This window comes from Lissotriton vulgaris, chromosome 8 (genome assembly GCF_964263255.1).
Source record: "Lissotriton vulgaris chromosome 8, aLisVul1.2, whole genome shotgun sequence".
Lineage (NCBI taxonomy): Eukaryota > Metazoa > Chordata > Amphibia > Caudata > Salamandridae > Lissotriton > Lissotriton vulgaris.
This window is the reverse complement of record NC_141696.1, coordinates 1,549,754,911-1,549,771,291: the sequence shown is the minus strand read 5'-3', so window position 1 is coordinate 1,549,771,291 and position 16,381 is coordinate 1,549,754,911. Positions and strand designations below refer to the sequence as shown.

Genomic DNA, 16,381 nt, shown 5'->3' with positions numbered 1-16,381 from the left:
AAGTGCCCTGGGGCGCAACGGGCGTTTGCCCCCCCTTTGCGCGACCCGGGGGCAATTTGGTATCATAGAAGGTGGTGCAGACGCTTGTGTGTTCCCTTCTATAATACCGATAGCGCTGGCACACATAAAGCGTCAGCGCTGCCTTCAGAGGGTGTTTCCTCATTTGCATAGGAGCTTGCCCTATGCAAATGACGGAATTCCTTTGACTCTGCGCTTGCGGCGTAATTCAGAAGCACGCGCAGAGTCAAAGGAGCCCTCAGGAGGTGCACTGAGAGTGCACCATTTTAAAGGTGGCGCACTGTCAGTGCGCCTCTTGACAGCAGCCCTCTGCAGTGGCTAGAGGGGGTCCCATGGACCCCCCCAGACATCCCCCTGCAGGCGGGTGCTGTCACTGACTGCACCCGCTTGCAAGGGGAGCTCTATTCCGGTGTAAAAGTGCAGGCAGGTGCCACCTGCACTGTGAAAACATGGAGCAGATGCTCCGTGTTCACACATGAATGCGCTGCCACAGGAGAGGTGGGAAGGGGAGAGGCTGCACAGGAGAGGTGGGAAGGGTCAAGGCTGCACGGGAGAGGTGGGAAGGGTCGAGGCTGCACGGGAGAGGTGGGAAGGGTCGAGGCTGCATGGGAGAGGTGGGAAGGGAAGAGGCTGCAGAGGAGAGGTGGGAGGAGAGAGGTCGCACAGGAGAGGTGGGGGGGAGAGGTCACACAGGAGAGGTGGGAGGGGAGAGGCCGCTCAGGAGAGGTGGGAGGGGAGAGGCCGAGGCCGCACAGGAGAGGTGGGAGGGGAGAGGCCGCACAGGAGAGGTGGGAGGGGAGAGGACGCACAGGAGAGGTGGGAGGGAAGAGGCCACACAGGAGAGGTGAGAGGGGGGAGGCCGCACAGGAGAAGTGGGAGGGGAGATGCCGCACAGGAGAGGTGGGAGGGGAGAGGTGGGAGATGAGATGTGAAGGGGCTGCAGGCGGGGGTTAAGTCATGGCTTGAAGTGGGGAGTTGAGGTTGTCAAGAAGCGGGGAGCGGAGGGTGGACGGGAAGATTCCTACCTGCAAAGACACCTGCTCAGAGCCCTCTCTCCTTCAGCCTGGGACGGTGAAGATGACAATCTGAGCCAGGGGTGATGCTCGGGGTCAGAGGGTGAAGGTCACCGCACAGACAGAGGATCCTTCCACCCCTAAAGCTGTGTGAGCCAAGGAAGCGGCCGGAATTGACTGCATTCACTGCTGGTGCTGTCTCTGCCCTCGCTGACCTGGAAGAGAAAATCACAGGCCACAGGGCTGAGTGTAACTAAAAGAGAAAATAGACTAAACTTAGTCCACTAATGCCATTAACATCAGCGTGAGCGCAGAAGTGTTTCTCAGTTCCTGTTTAAAACTCTTACTTTTTAATACATACTTCTGAATGCAAAGATATGATCTGACATATGAAGTTGAAACTCTTCTACGTGTTAAAGAAATACACTTATTTGGATTTTGAAGATACCATATTCTTAGAAGCTTCAGAATCATTACACAGATGCAGTAGGGTAAGTAGACTTTATTTCCAAAGTTGCAACCTGCGGAGGTCACAACAGCTCATCCCTGGCCAGCTGTAAATCCTGCCTGTTCTGGAACTTTGGACTCACAAGTGGAACATGCAACGCACTAAGCACAGTACTCCATAATCCAGACATGAGACCAAAGCTCATTAAAACACATATAATACTCTAACACGTTATTTGTTGCATGGATTTGATGGAGCAAGGTTTCACATATATCAAAACTTGCTTGCTTGTTCTCAGCTCTCTCTAAATAACCTGTAATATATTAACCAACAAAATTTTGCACAAACACAACAACATTTCTAGTATTTAGGAGAAACTTGCATATGTGCTTGCGCCTGTCACATCTACGTGGCATGACGTACTTCTATGCTTGGTGGGAATTCTTTGCTTCTGCGCACTAGTGCCAAAATGGCCGCTTTAAATTTCACATGCTAACGCTATGCTGCTGCTTGTACTAAAACTTGTTTGTTCTGCCTAATCAATAATGCACAAGTTAAAATAAAGTAATGGGGTTAGAGTAGAGATAGGGGGTATACAGTGTAATCATTTATTTTTGTATTCTAATGTGTCTCTTTGACTTTGCTGCTAGCTCGTATTTGGGCCTGAATATCCAGAGTGTCCCCATCTTTGTCAGCCCTGCGCAAGCGCATTACGTCTCCAAAAGTGCTGAAGCATTGGCATTGAACTACAGCCAAGACTCTTCTTACCCACGATGTGCCTGGGATCCTGCTCTGCTGACCTCTAGAAAGGAAGCAAGAAGACTCAAATAAATACAATGTATATAATTTGTATGACAATATTGTTGGGCGGAATAAAATCATGGGAAAATATTATTGTGGGTGGGGATTCAATCAATATGAATCGAATTGAAATGACCTCATCTTAGTATGGTGTGATGACCTCTCCTCGTCTTTCCAATCAATCACTGAAGGGGAGCACATAGATTTGCAACATTTAGGGGTGGTACATTGCCCTTGAAATGGTATATCTAAGGTAGGTTTATATGGAGAATTTGTCCGACTTGTCCGAATGGCTGACCAGTCACTGACCCAGCGACGGCTATAGGAGATCGAGAACTGAGGTGCTGGCGGAGCACTCTGTCTGAAAATTTGAGGTTATCGATTACCCAATCAGGGTACTAAATTGACTTATCCAGAGAGAGAGGGGGGGTGTGTGACGCTGGTGTTGCACTTTAGTGGAGGTCACCTGACCTGAACTGCACCTGTCTTGCCCCGTGGGCGCCTGATTTGTCGGGTGCCTGGTCCTGATATTTGCCCCAGCCCGTGACCAGGATTGGTCATCTCATCATTCTACGTAAATATAATCTGTGTACCAATCTCTTAAGGTGTTACTGTGATTTCTTGCAAACTTTACCTTTTAATAATCATATTCTTGCTCATTAAATTCATGATTTCTGTAATTTGGTCAAAGACTCCCTTAAAACTTGCATAGATAAACTTTTAAACTCCTCCCATATCCCCCCCGCCCCCCCGGAGTCGGTGGTTATTTTAGGAGGGGATACATGTTTAAGTAAATACCTGTTTTATTCTAACTCCCTTTGATCCACAGGACGTATAGCCAAGGAGACATGGCTTGGTAAGTCATGGTTTACAGGTATAGGTCCTGAAAAGACCTCAATTTACTGATAGGTGAAAAAAAGAAATCAGTTAAGCAGGATTACTAGTTCAAAGGTATGAATGTGTTATGGGCCCAGGTGAGTATGTTAAAATTGAGCTAGTGATCCCGCGCGCTCTATCAGTATACTTTTCTGGTAGCAGATAGATGGTTAGGGTTTAGTTAAGAAATAGGTAGTTAGTAGTGTAATTGCTTATTGATTATGTATTATTGATTGTGTATTGATTTTTGGTTCTATTTGATTTATATGTACTAACCAATGTTTGCTCTTGTTGTTAAGTGTTGTCTTGGAAATATCCCGGGATATAGAAAGCAGTTGGCAGAATAGATGTCATACTGCTCCGAGGTTACTTACCTTGAGGAAAGGTGCAAAAAGTTAGGTAAAACTTGAAGCACTAGTTAGGGATTATTTTTCTGGTATAAAAGTGAGAGTGATTGGTAGCAAAGGAGTTCGCTGGTGAAACTTTGGTCTTATATCACCTAGAAAGGGTAATTCCGAAAGAGTAGCAGGTTCTTTTTGCCTAAGTGAGTAGTAGACGGAAGGTAGTTCACTCACAGTGTATGATTGGTAGACGGAATTGGGTTTACTCGCTGTAAATTAAATTATCTGTTCTTCTCTTTTTAGTCAATCAGGTACAGTAGCAAATGTTTTTATGTTGTCAAATAATGAAATATGAAATTGAAATTTTAAGAAATTGATTTGTGGTATTACCTTGCAAAGGAGGGAGTCAGTCGCGGGTGCTGAACTGACGTCATAGTGAGCCGCGCTGGGATTGGTAGAAACAGCGGGTGTGCAACTGTGAGAAAGTTGTAAAGGAGGGGTGAGTGTTGAGAGTGAAATTCACGTCACAGAAAAGCCGCGCAATCATTGGTTAATGCTGCTTGTAAATTAAAATTTAATTGGTCAGAAAAAATAAAAGACACGCTGGTATTCGAGAAATATTTCTGCAAAGGTAAAAAAAACTAAATTGAAATTACTGAAAATAAAATAGCGGTATATGTGGCATCCAGATTCAGCATTTATAGGAAATTGTCCTGATAAAAAATATTTAGGGTTTGCTAGAGAACAACAGATTAGAGGAAGACCTTCTATCATGCATGGCGAGAAAAGAAAAATTTCATTTTTCAAGAGAATCAAAAATTATTTTAAAAAAGGACAAAGTTATTAAAACAAGAGAAGGGATTATTATTCCACCACCTAATAAGCCTGCATCATACATGATGGTAGAAATGGTCTACCACACATGTGTGTGGTTAGAGAATTGGATAGAATATACAAAACACGATGGTGTTTTAGCATTTCCAGAACATGGTACCTTTAATGGTAGAATTTTGTATAACCTAAGAAATCGCATGAATAAATTAGATCCCAGACATAGATGAACACAGTATGAAGCATTAAAGGAATGGGAGACAGAGGCATTTGAGCGAGACCGGTCCAGAAGTGACCGCAATTGGAGTACATTTTATCCCAGATTTCCTGAAGAGACGAGAGACAAGCAAATGAAAAAATAGAGACAGTCTATGTTAGTGGAATGATTATATCCTGTTTTCCCCATAGAAGAACCTACGGGAAGTAAAAGTACTGAGAAAACCAAACATCTAATGATTGTTGGTGGTGATTCAGATGATGATTATTTAGAGGGTTTGTTAATGAAAAATCTGCCACCTTATCAAGCAGAAGAAGGAGAACATGGCAGCCGGCTGAACTCCTAGGTCGTGAGCTCCTCAATCGTTTGGCAGTAGTTCATTAAAACGGCTCAATTTAAGTAATTTAGATGCAATATTAGGGGGCTCTACTAACCGGGCAGACGTGGTCGTTTGATCCAGTGAATTCGGCTGCAGTACTACAGAGATACGCCGAGGTTATCAAAGGTCCGCAGCGGAGGAGTGCTTTGTCGGAGCTCCTGCTAGACAGCTGTGGCGGCTCCGGGTCGACATTCGACACGGGGCGGAGACTGCTAGCGAGCTCAGTAGTGGCTGGAGGTAACTACAGGGTGTTGCTGCTGTAGGAAGGCAGCTCTACGTGGAAGCTTGATCGTGAACAAGATTGAGTGAATCAGCCCAACACAGGCTGCAATCAAAGGCACCTGCTCAGCGGAGGGGACAGCATCGATCAAGTAAGGGCTAATTTAGGAGTTATTTGGGCAGAGGCCGCCGGCACCTTTAAACATTTACGTGGGGCTTCATTTAGAAAATGCTTTAGGGGGCCCCCTCATAAACTTTCTTATCTACCGGGGTGTTTGTATGGGGTTTTATGGTCTCTCTCACCACGTGGGCGGTCATTGAAAAACAGGCTGAACAATAATTACCAAAACTCACCAGACTACCAAATTGGTTTTCTTAGCCTGCCTATAACATGCGATAATGTGGTAAAACCAGCTGCTTGTATGAATTCAATAAAAAAAGAAGGGTCAAGGTAAGAAAAGCTGTCCTTCTACTTCGAAGCTACCCTCGCTGCAGTTGGTGGGCAAAAACAGCAATCATAATCTTACAGACCTCGACCACGAGGGGGCTCCAAGTGCCCCTAAAAAGGTCTTTCAGAAGTTGGATCAAGTTACTGTCCTGCTAGGTAAAGCTGGCGAATTACAGGAGCAAGAAGAGAAACTGTGTACACCACACACTAACGGTATAGCTAGATACAGTAGCAGAAATCAGAGGGTGCAGAAAACCAAAGGAGCTATTGCAGCTGTTGTCTCTACTAGAGCCGCAAAAAACAGCAAAAAAAATCAGCTGAAGAAGGGCTCAAATTTAAAAGTCACCCCCTCGCTACGCTCTTTTTTTAAAATCCAAGAGAAGCCAGTTGGGGTAGCCTGTGTGCTCCAGGGGATGTCTTCGCCATCTCTGAAGACAATGGAGACACCAAATAAATATCAAGTTCTTATGTCAAAAGACTCCGAAGAGGAGGAAGAGATTATAGTAGGTGACGCAACAGAAGAATCCCCACAATCTGAGGGTCACCCACAAAATAGTAAGTCCACCAGAGAGCAAGGTATGGATCAAAATAAGGATACTCCCATGAAGGACGACATTAGTGAATTGGTGACCTCACTCTTAAAAGAGATGAAAGTTGGATTTGCAAAGTCGGAGAAAAATCTGGAAAAAATACAAGCAACCTGCGAGGCATTAGAAACTAAGGTTAATGCACTTGTAGACAGTAGTGGTGGTTGAAACGGCCCTAGAACAAATCAGGGAGGAAGTTAGGCTCTGCCAGAGAGATATAGACAAGGTATTACTATCGGAGAAAGAACTTAGGGACAAAATGGAGGTCTTAGAAAATAACTCCAGGAGAAATAACTTACGGTTATTAAATATTCCTGAAGGTCAGAATATAAGGTCTTTTGTAGTAAATCTTCTGAAAGGCTTTGTCCCTGACGTGGACGAAAAAGATTTGGACGAAGACATACAAAGGGTTCATAGAGACCCTTTCAGGCTCAATAGAGACTGAAAAAATCCTCTTAGAATCTTAGTCAACTTCAAATCTTATTCAATAAAAGAATGTATTTTGAATAAAGCTCTGAACTCTGGTACGCTCACAAAAGATAGATACAATTACAAAATCCGCTCGGATATATCTAAAGCAACGGCTGACAGGCAATGGGCTTTAGAAAAATTCAAGCAAGATCTCAGGGCCGAAGGAGCAACTGTTCAAATGGAGTTTCCAGCTCTCTTACGTATAATGTGGTGTAACAAAACCTACAATATTAGAGACCTGAAAGAAGTAGAACTATTTGCGGATCGTATTAAAATAAATAGGGAAAAGTAGCACTATGAGCCTATCTGCGTTAATTAATTCCTTTACGATTGCGGATCTCAAATTGGGCAATTAGGATTGCTCAAACAGCTGTGGGGAGGGTTCTCCAGGGTGGGGGTCAGCACAAGCTTGTTTTTTTTTTACTGCACATTGTAGATTTCTTGGGTGGGGAGCATTGGGGAAAAAAATTAAAAATATATTTGTCCGATATGTAAATTGTATAGCAAACAGGACTGGAGCAAAAAGCAGGAGAAAAGATGCTGGATTTAATGGGTGATTTAAAAATAGCATCATGGAATGTGAATGGGCTAAGAACGAGGAACAGGCGACAAAAATGTTTTGAGTACCTCAAGTTGCTGAATAGTGACATAATTATATTACAAGAAACCCACCTCCTCAGAGAGGAGTGGCTTGAAGCTATAAAAGACGAGAAATGGATTGGGGAGACTGTCTGTACAAATCAAACTTGTAACATTAAGGGGGTCTCTGTTATAATCAAAAAAATCACCCTATCTTACGTTAGTAGGACAAATTGTAGATTTAAGGGGAAGATGGGCTATAGCAAATATAAAAGTCGGAGACAAGGTACTGTCTGTGGTGGGATATTACGGCCCCAACACAGATGACCCTGCTCCTCCTCAATCCCTGTATGCGCAATTGCTACTACTGTCCACACCAATCATACTAGGAGGTGATTATAACATTTTGTTAGACCCCAAGAGAGACAGACACCCCCCAGGCAGAGTTTTAAACCTCTCTTGATGCAAGAATGTCTGAATAGGTTTATAGATGACTTGGGCTTAGTTGATATTTGGAAAAGTAAAGGGGACCAAATCAACAAATTTACTTATAGGAACCATAAATATGGCCACGCATCAAGAATAGATTTATTTTTGGATGATAATCTTTTAAGTAACAAAGTTAGGGGAGTTTATCATCAGACTGCACATCTCTCCGGTCACTCGACGGTTCAACTAAATATAGGGCTGCAGTTAGTGCAGGTAGACAAAAGGTGGACTTTAGACCGAACACTCCTATTGGACCAGCAAGTTATTGATAACATAAGACTAACAACAGAAAATTACTTTAAAGAAAATGGTGAGGGCGAGACCCCCAAGTGGTAGTCTGGAATGCTTATAAAGCTGTTCTTAGAGGAACACTAATGGGTATAGTGATAGGAATAAACAAATTAAAAAGGCTTAAAGTATCACAATTAGAGGCTGACTTATTAGAGAAACAAGCGAGGCTTGATGTTACAGCCTTGAAAAAAGATCAAAATACCTTGAAAGATGATATTTTGAAAAAGAAACAGGAGTTGGCTTTAGATCTGGAGGAAAAGTTAAGGAAGAGATGGCAAGCCAGTTCTCTGTCAAACTATGAATTTGGCGAGAATAGTGGTAAACTTTTAGCTTGGAAACTTAAAACCGATTCTAATAAAATAACAGCTATCCACAAAGGCAACAGTGGACAGATAGTCGTAGACAGAGAAGGTATTGAAGAAGCTTTTGTACTTTTTTTCCAGTCATTGTACGAGGAAGATCTATCCCCTTCACCTACAGTAGTGGATTCATATTTAAACAAATCACAACTTCTGAAGTTAGATGTAGACTCCTGTGGAATATTAAATTCAGCTATCAGCATAAAGGAGGTAATGGAGGCAATGAACAACCTGAAGAGAAGTAAGGCAGCGGGCCTGATTCTATACCTAACAAGCTCTACTTAGCTTTTAAAGATTACTTAGCCCCTATTCTAACTAATCTTTTTAATACCATCTTTCTTGAGGGCCGTTCAATTCCTAAATCGTGGAATGAAGCAACGATTAGCTTGATTTTAAAACCGGGCAAAGACCCCTCTCATTGTGAATCATACAGGCCAATCTTGCTTCTAAACACAGATTACAAGATCCTTTCCCAGGTTTTAGCAAAAAGACTCGCCTCCCTTTCTGGTAAGCTTATACATGAGGACCAGAAGGGCTTCATTACAGGCAGACAGTTGTACAATCTCACCCATCAACTGATCGGAGCAATTGATATTGCAGCTCTTGAGAAGGTTCCCCTTGTGATATTCATTTTTGACGCGGCCAAAGCTTTTGACCGTGTCAACTGGTCAAACTTACAGAAAGTTATTTTATATAAGAATTTAGGTCAGAATTTCTCCAGGGTAATTGAAAATATCTATTCTGCTCCTATGGGGAAAATACTTATTAATGGAAGCACATCAAATAGTTTTCAAATCAAAAGAGGTACCAGACAGGGGTATCCACTCTCCCTTCACCTTTTTAATCTATATATAGAGCCCCTGGTCAATGTGATTAGGACTACCTTTTTGGACTACTGCTTTTTGCTTTTTGCTTTTGCTTTTTGCTACACTGGTTTATGACTTAATGTGGCTGCAGGCCTGCTAATCAGACCCACAGCCTGCTGTTCTCTCTCTAAATGACTTCCAATGCACTCTAGGTGCATTACGAATTGGAACTGGTTCACCTTATTGGCCCCTGTAACAGTGTACCCTAGGTACCCAGGGCATAGGTGTTGCCAAGGTCTACCAGGGGCAGCAGCATTTATTGTGCCACCCCTGGCCTGGCCTCCATATTTGACACAACTGGCTGATCACTCAGCTGGGGCAAGTTGGTGTAATCACCTCTTGCTTACGTATAGTATACCTATACCTAACCTAAACTGGACACATATGTTCCTATCAGCCACTCCTATGGAAGGCCTCATCAATCCTGGAGGCAGAGTGCTTGGAAATATGTGAGATGGTGCTCTAGCATGAGCTGAGCCTGTCTGCAGCTGTCGGGAACCACTCCCTTAGCTGTTCCGGGATATTGCCATACCATATACTCTTAAGTGCATTATAATCCACGCGGTTATTTGCTAACTTTGGTTTGGCTTTATCAAAACATGTCGAGTAAGGTGTCATACGCTTTGGAATACTATCCCCTCGACAGTTCTGTCAACGGGGATAGCATTCCACCCTTCTAGAGGGACACGACATGTACCTGGCCTTAACCCCGGTTAAAGTTAACCAGAGCCTCAGCATCACAAAATGGATGCTGCCACCACAGACACAAGTCTGACCTCCTGCTGCTGGGAGTCCTTCCAGCGACGAAGGCTTGGACAAAGGATTTCCTGCCTTGGGAGGTGCGAGCACCACCCCAGACAGGATTTTGTGTATTGGGTAGGACAGGGCTGAATAGATTGAGACATGCCCGGGGCACACAAAGTGTCCTCGTGCATAAGCCAGTCCAAACCGGTCCTGGGACTTTCCAGACCCAGGCCTGGCAAGGAGCTGGACAAAGGAAAGGGGGTGTAACTGCCCCCCTTCCTGGTCCCACCCAGAGGAGGGACCTAGCAGGTGATCCACCCCTCAGATTGGGAATAAGAGTGGGAGCAGTGCCATAGCACCTCAGATCATCCTGAAATCATTTGAAACTAAGAAGACGACTGGACTTTGACATTCTGCTGCACAGAAGACTGAAGAGAATCTCCCTTGTGGTCAAGGAGTGACCACCCTGTGAACACAGGTACCATCCAGCAACTCGACGTCTGCTTTGCCGCCGCCTCCCGCCGGAGCCCGAGCCCAGAGCCTGACAAGACCCAGACTCCCAGACTTTTCACAGCCCAATCCACAGTCCCTGCAAAGAAGGGACCCGTGAAGGCACCGAGAGACGTGGGACCGGACATCTTGGAAGACCCCTGAGACGCTGACTGCGCATCACCCGAGGCACCCTCGACGCTGTGCTTTGGGGTTTGAGAAGCCCCACAACCGAGCAGCCCTTGCATCGAAGATCAGCCCCCCAGCATCTCCACGATCTGCGTGGGGCCTTTTTGCATCATGCCACTCGACGCACCATCCCGGCCACTTGCCACGTGGTCAGCGGCCATCTTGGTGACGAAACCTACATTCTACACCGCGGGTCTGGTTGCTCCAGACTTGCCCTCGCTCCTGTAAAAGGGAGCACCCGCTCTAACCTTGCTGCCTTGCTGGTCCGAGTGATAAGCCTTTTTTGATTCCTGCGTGGCTTGCATTAGCCAAGGTCTGTTTGCTCCAATCAAGTTGCCGACACCGCCATCAGCTAGAGCCTCTGTGGGTCAGCTTGTGACCGACGCCTGGACATCCTCGACCTCTTCATGTCCACGTGGCTGCAGAGAGAAGCTACACCTCATCGCCTGTTTGCACCCACTTTCTTAGTATATGGTTTAGGTGGCCCCTAGGGCTCATCCATATTGTGCAACTTTTGTGTATTTAAACTGTGTTTTGTTTTAACGCTTGTGCTTCTGTGCTCATAAAGAGTTCAGGGGATATTTTTAGTTAATAAATATATATATATTTTCAATATATATCTGTGTGGTGTCCTTTCATTTGGTATTCAAGGGGGTTGTATATGGTAAAACAGCTTGCTTCACATGCCTTTCAGAGTTTAGCCTAAGACTGCCTTGTCCACGCTACCACTAGGATAGCTGGTCTATAAGGTTGACTTACAACCAATCATCATAAGGGTTGCTTAGCATGGTACAAGGTGATCACTAGAACTAGTGAGCATCATATACCAGGACAACTTCTCACATTGGTGAGCAGCGGATTGGGATTTGAGCTTGCTGTTGTTTTACCATTACAATCTTTGATATTATCATTCGAAAGATCATACAGGTACCTGCTAGGTACATATTAAAACAAGACTAGTATACTTAAGTTCTACTGAACTTAGTTGTTGTAAAGGATAGGGAGTAGCACACCCTGACTACAACTACTAGATAGGTTTAGTAGGTAAACACCAGTGTAGGTAGATTGCAACATATCCACCCACACTAGAGCAATGTCTGGGGCAGAGGGTTCCACTGGGAATGTCTCTGTTGAGAGTGACCCTCCAAAGGCACCATCCGGATTTGCTATATTTTCCTTTAAGGAACTAAGACAGCTTTGTGTCTTAAGAGGTCTGAAGACAGGGCCATCCCCTACTACAGACCACCTTAGAGAGCTCTTAGACCAGTCTGAGGCTCTAAAGACCTCCAAGGCAGACCCCACAGGTAATGCTGATGGAGGCTCTCCCACTGAAGATGACACTACTGATACCCCTGTCCCTGTAATCCAGCTAGATGAGGATGACCAAGTCACTGGAGCTCCTCAGGTAGATGAGGAGGAGGAAGAAGAAGAGGAGACAGAAGGGGGGAGCAGTGACTCTGATGATGGTAGACTTAGTCAGGTGCCAGCCAGCAGGCTCAGCCAGGCTAACTTAAGTATATTTGGGACTGAAGCAAGGTGGACTTAACCAGGAGCATAGGAGGAGGAGGAGGAATCACTCAGGTGAATCGAATACCTCCCAGGCTTCTAAAGATTCTCATGGTCACTCCAGAAGGGAGATGACTAGCCCTCAGAGAAGGTGACATGAGGCCAAAATGAAAGAGGCTGAGCTTAGGATCCAGAGACAAGAATTAGAGGTTGCCCTGGCCCAAGAGAAACTTGCTAGAGCAAGACAGCCTAGAGAGAGTGGGGTAATAGAACCCACTGGTGGCAGCATTATCCACAAGGATAAAGACAGGTCTTTTGATAACAGAAACCTGAGTAAGATTGTGCCCCCCTACAAAGCTGGGGATGATATCTACAAATGGATGACTGCACTTGAGAGAGCCTGCAAAGTACAGCAGATCCCTCAGGAGCAGTGGCCAGCAATCTTGTGGCTCTCCTTTGAAGGTAGAGGCCGAGACAGACTCCTCACAGTAAGTGATGGGGATTCTAGAAACTACCGTCCTGAAGAGTGCTCTGATTGATGGGTTAGGCTTAACCACTGAACAGTACAGGTTAATGTTCAGAGATACCCAGAAGACACAGACTCAGGACTGGTCTGAATTTGTTGAATGTGCCACTAAGGCTCTGGAGGGATGGTGGCTGGGAAGCAAGGTTACAGACTATGAAGGATTGTACAATTTGCTTATGAGAGAACAAATTTTAAACAATTGTCAGAACCAGCAGTTGCATCAACATTTGGTTGACTCAGATTTGACCTCTCCCCAAGAATTGGGAAAGAGGGCAGATAAATGGGTTAGAACCAGAGTTAAGCAAAAGAACCAGAACCAGGGTGGTGACCAGAAGAAAACAGACCAGAAGGGTGGGGAGCAGAAAGCTAAAGACCAGAAGTCTTCAACAGGGCCCCAAACTAATACAGAGGGTGGGTCCCAAACTTCCAAGAAGAAGAAGAAAGAAGGTCAAAGAAATCCCTGGTGTAGTACTTGTAAAAACACCTCTCACTGGACAAGTGAGTGTAAAAAGGGTGGCGCCCCCAACACTGCAGCCCCTAAAGCAACTGCACCCACTAGTACAGCTAGCAGTGTTGGACCACAAACTAAGGGGGTAGTGGGTATCACCTTGGGAACTGAAGGAGATTCTGACCTAGTCAGAACCCTTACACAGGCTGTTCTGGTTTGTGAGGGGGACATAGATTTGACCCCTACCATCAGTCCCAGTAATCTGGGCAAATACAGACAGACGCCTTTGATTAATGACAAAGTGGCTCAAGCTTACAGGGACACATGTGCCAGTGTCACTATGGTAACACCTAGCTTTGTGGACCCTGGACAATACATGCCTGGTGATAATTACCTGGTGACCAATGCCAGCAATGTCACCACTACCCATAGTGTGGCAATTGTTAACTTTTCCTGGGGAGGGGTAACTGGCCTAAAAAGAGTTGTGGTTAGTGCTGATCTCCCAGTTGAATGTTTGTTGGGCAATGACCTGGAGAGCTCTCTATGGTCAGAAGTCGAGTACAGGACTCATGCAGAGATGTTAGGGATATCATCACATGTCCTTGCTGTGACCAGGTCATAGGCCAAAAAGTGCCTCTCTGAACCTCAGGTCTTGGATCCTGGAACAATGGACCAAGCACCTTCCAAGAAGAAGAACAGGAGGGTAAAGGCTGTGCCTTCCCAACTGCCTACAAGTGAGGATCAGCCTTCACAGGAAGCTGATCTTGAGACCCCTGAAGGAACTGTCTCTGAAGAACTTGAACCTGATCAGGTTGAGTTTCTGGGGACAGGGGGACCTTCTAGGGCAGACTTGGGGCAGGCTCAGTTAACCTGTCCTTCTCTTGAACCCCCCAGACAGCAGGCTGCTGCTGAGGCTGCTGGAAATGCTCAAGGTGCCCATAAAGTATATTGGGATGATGGACTACTTTATTCAGAGGCTAGAGACCCCAAGCCTGGTACAACCAGGAGGTTGGTTATACCTCTGCAATTTAGGGGTTTCCTTCTCACCTTGGCCCATGATATTCCTTTAGCAGGACACCAAGGCCAGAATAAGACTTGGGACAGGATTGTCCCTCACTTCACTGGCCTCACATGTCTGAGGACACCAAGGAGTTTTGTCGCTCCTGTGTGACCTGCCAAGCCAGTGGCAAAGCAGGTGGTACCACAAAGGCCCCCCTGATACCACTACCTGTGGTGGGGGTGCCCTTTGAAAGAGTGGGGATTGATATTGTTGGACCAATGGATCCCCCTACAGCATCTGGGCACAGATTTATACTGGTGGTGGTGGACCATGCCACCAGGTACCCAGAAGCCATTCCACTTAGGACCACAACAGCTCCTGTTGTGGGCAGGGTCTTACTTGGAGTTTTCTCCAGAGTGGGGTTTCCTAAGGAGGTAGTATCTGACAGAGGTGCCAACTTCATGTCAGGGGATACTTGACAGCTATGTGGAAGGAATGTGGTGTCAACTATAAGTTCACCACTCCTTATCATCCACAGTGTAATGGGCTTGTTGAAAGGTTTAACAAGACCCTAAAGGGTATGATTAAAGGATTACCAGAAAAGCTCAGGCGGAGATGGGACATCCTTCTACCCTGCCTTTTGTTTGCTTACAGAGAGGTCCCTCAAAAGGGGGTTGGCTTCAGCCCCTTTGAATTGTTGTTTGGGCACCCTGAAGAGGACCCCTATGTCTGGTGAAGGAAGGATGGGAGTTACCTCTCAAAAAGCCTAAACAGGACATAGTGGACTATGTACTTGGTCTCCGCTCCAGGATGGCTGAGTATATGGAAAAGGCTTCCAAAAACATTGAGGCTAGCCAAGAATTACAAAAAGCTTGGCATGACCAAAAGGCTGTCTTGATTGAGTATCAGCCAGGACAGAAGGTATGGGTGTTGGAGCCAGTGGCCCAGCAGCACTCCAAGACAAATGGTCTGGACCCCATACAATTCTTGAGAAAAAGGGAGAGGTTACCGACCTGGTGGACATAGGAACTCCCAGGAGCCCCCACAGGGTGCTCCATGTCAACAGACTGAAGGCATATGTTAACAGGGAAGACATGGGCTTGCTCATGGCTACAGATGAAGGACAGGAGGAAGAGAGTGACCCTCTCCCAGACCTGCTCACTCAGAACCCTGAGGATGGCTCAGTTGATGGTGTGGCCTTAGATGGCAGCCTCACTGAACATCAGCAGCATGACTGTAGACAAGTTTTGCAGGCATACCGACATATGTTCTCCTTGACACCCAGTCAGACTAACTGGTGTACCCATGTGGTGGACACTGGTGACAGTCTTCCTGTAAAGAGCAAGATTTACAGGCAGCCTGACCACGTCAGGGACTGTATAAAGACTGAGGTGCAAAATATGCTGGAATTAGGTGTTATTGAGCCTTCAGAGAGCCTCTGGGCTAGCCCAGTGGTTCTGGTACCCAAACCTCACACCAAAGATGGCAAGAGAGAGATGAGGTTCTGTGTGGATTACAGAGGACTCAATGCTGTCACCAGGACAGATGCACACCCTATTCCAAGGGCAGATGAGCTCATTGACAAGTTGGCTTCTGCCAAATATTTGAGCACATTTGACTTGACAGCTGGCTACTGGCAAATCAGGTTAGCTGAGGAGTCTAAAGCCAAGACAGCATTTTCTACCCCAGGTGGGCATTATCAGTTTGTGGTAATGCCCTTTGGTTTGAAAAATGCACCTGCCACCTTCCAAAGGTTGGTGAATCAAGTCCTTACTGGGTTGGATGACTTTTGGGCAGCATATCTGGATGATATTGCTGTCTTTAGCTCCACCTGGGAGGATCACCTGGTCCACCTGAAGGAAGTGCTTGAGGCCCTGCAAAAGGCAGGCCTCACTATCAGGGCAACAAAGTGCCAGATAGGGCAGAGCAAGGTTGTATACTTGGGCCACCTTGTAGGTGGAGGCCAAGTTCTACCACTGGAGAGTAAGATCCAGACCATCAAGGACTGGTCCCCTCCAACTACCCAGACTCAGGTCAGAGCTTTCTTGGGCCTGACTGGGTACTACAGGAAGTTTGTTAAGAACTATGGGTCCATTGTGACTCCTCTTAATGATCTGACATCTAAGAAGATGTCCAAAAAGGTTCAGTGGACAGCGAACTGTCAAAAGGCATTTGATGACCTGAAGAAGGCCATGTGCTCTGCACCTATCCTGAAGAGTCCTGACTACTCAAGAGAGTTCATTGTC

At 45.8% G+C, this 16,381-nt stretch overlaps 1 protein-coding gene across 1 annotated transcript in view; it reads right to left on the bottom strand.

Annotated features, from left to right (window-relative positions):
• The window catches only part of LOC147700353 (uncharacterized), a 190,419-nt gene that overhangs the window by 46,410 nt on the left and 127,628 nt on the right, over positions 1-16,381 (bottom strand). The window contains exons 2-3 of the mRNA XM_086935714.1: positions 2,248-2,281; positions 1,044-1,246 (exon numbers count right to left, since the gene is read on the bottom strand). The gene's annotated coding sequence lies outside the window, so the exon portion shown is untranslated. The remainder of the gene's footprint in view (positions 1-1,043; positions 1,247-2,247; positions 2,282-16,381) is intronic.